Below are 2,490 nucleotides of genomic sequence, written 5' to 3' on the forward strand. Positions count from 1 at the left end.
ATTATACCTGAATGGTGCAGCACTAAAATCTCTTCACATAGTCTTCATTTGAATGCAGAAATTTCTGTTATAAAATTAACATTAAAAGATTTGTATGTCTTTGGGAACTATACTTAATTGAATTGTGTTGCATTTTTCAAGTTTGCCTTACTTGGATATTCAAATCAAAAACAAAGAAATATATAATAGGATATGGCTCACATGATGAAATTATTTTCTATAAAAGCGTTAGAAGGCATATTTTTTAAAAATAAGGTGCTTGTATATTGATCTATATAGTCAGATTTGCCCTTTAATTCAAACTTATAACTGTCTTAGAAATTTGTATTTCTAAAATAGAAATCATTATTTAACAGGTGACTTTTTCACAAATATGTCTCTATTAAACACATTTGCAATCACAGTCACACATGTAATACTCTGCATTTGATATGTATTTGAATTCTATTTTGTTCTATTGAAGGGAGTTTTCCATATGTCAGGCATCATGCCAAGTGCTGTAGGGCAATAGTGAATAAGATAAAGACCCCACCCTTAAAGAAGCTTATACTCCAGGAGATATTTATAAGTTCAAAAAGGATGATAAAGCAAGGAAAAATTAAATACATACAATAGAGTTTCACAGAAGAGAGACATTACCCCTATTTGGGGTCTCCACATAGTATTCATGAATGGAATAGCTTTTGATATAGACTTTAAACAATAGGCAAGGTTATGGCAAGAGAAGGGAGAAAAACATTAAGATGAAAATGAAAGTTATGAGTAGAATTATTGAGGTAGGAATATATTGGCTCTCATCCATGGAAAACAGGGTTATTCCAATGTGGTATAGGGTATTTTTACAAAATTAGTAGAAAGTAATATTTTAAAAAGTAATATACAAAAAGTAGTTTAGAACTGGATTATTATAAATAAATGCTGTGAAGCTTGCACCACATTCATTAGGCATTTCTGGAGTTAGAAAAGACAGAATAGGAGACAGAGAAGAGATTTAGAAGGTAATGAGCAATGTAATGAGGAGACAGAATAGCTCTTTAATATAACTTTTCTCAAAGAAGTACATAAGAAGGACTGGGACAGTGGGACAAGTTAGAAGGCTATATTATGGGGTGGGGAGTGTTGGGGAGATGTTGGTCAAAGGATACAAAATTTCCGTTAGATAGGAATAAGTTCAAGAGATCTATTGTACAATATGGTGACGGTATTTATTAACATATTCTTAAAAGTTGCTAAGACAATAGATTTTTGTGTTCTCACCATTAAAAATAAGAATGTGAGTAATATATGTGTTAATTAACTCAATTTAGCCATTCCATAATGTATACATATTTCAAAACAGTGTGTTGTACATGGTAAATATATACAATTTTTATCAATTAAAAACATTTAAAATAAAATAAATTCATGTTAACAAAATATCAGTGATCAAGGGCTACAAAGGTTGCTTGGAATCGTGAGACCAAGATCCCAGAGAAAAGAAAACTACAGAGATAGGAGCACAACACCTTGCAGGCAGTTTCCCCTTGTGGGATTTTCTGACTCCTAATCTTCCCACATGTGGAGATGGAGGCAGAAACAAACAAGTAGAAAGTAGACACTAAGAGATTTAAAACTAAGTAGAGACATTAGCAGTCTTACAGTGCTAGAGGGACAAAAGTTAGAGGTCAAGGCTTGTTAGGAAAAAAGGGACATTATACATGCCCTACGCTTTCAGGCAAGATCTTTGAAGAGTTCTGCTCTAGAAAAAAGACAAACTAGAAACAGACCAGCCTAAAACCCAGCCTTGTCTAGATCAAGGTGATCTCCCTGCATTCTGTCTCCAAGAAAAAATTTAAATCCTCTCTAGAGGACATGATCAACCAAAGATCCACAATTCTTCATGGACAATGTATAATATTCACAAAAAATTAAGGGTTACCAGGCAACAGGATTGAATGACTACTTGCAGATTATACTTCTTCAGCAATATATTAGAGAATCAGACAAAAAAAATCAGAAGAAATTTGAAGATGTCTGTCTATATAGGTATCTATATCTCTACATCTATATCTGATCATCTCAGAAGTTCTACAATTTTTCATAGACATCGTTTACACACATACACACACACATGCACACACATCCTATATACAACTTATAACCTACAGTGATAAAATACATATTGTTACTAGGTGCACATGGTGCATTACCAAAATAGACCATCTATTGGGCCATAAACAAGTCCAATAAATTTTAAAGGATTGAAAACATTTATTATATATTTTTGGACCACTGTGGAATTAAGACAGAAATCAACCCTAAGAACCTAACTACAAAATCACCAGATACATAAATTAAGCAGAATATTTGAAATAATTCATGAGTCAAAAAAGAAATCACAGTGAAAATTATAAAATATTTTGAACTAAGTAACAATAAAATATGGCACATTGAAATTTGTGGAATTCAGCTACAACAGGAAATGGAGGAAAATTCATAGCTTTAATTTCA

General features: G+C 32.1%; 1 protein-coding gene across 1 annotated transcript in view; it reads left to right on the forward strand.

Moving 5' to 3' along the window:
- Nucleotides 1-2,490, forward strand: part of UNC13C (unc-13 homolog C (C. elegans)) — a 656,589-nt gene that overhangs the window by 512,375 nt on the left and 141,724 nt on the right. The window lies entirely within an intron of this gene.

Source organism: Propithecus coquereli, unplaced genomic scaffold, assembly GCF_000956105.1.
Source record: "Propithecus coquereli isolate 6110/MARCELLA unplaced genomic scaffold, Pcoq_1.0 Scaffold57, whole genome shotgun sequence".
NCBI classification, from domain to species: Eukaryota; Metazoa; Chordata; class Mammalia; order Primates; family Indriidae; genus Propithecus; species Propithecus coquereli.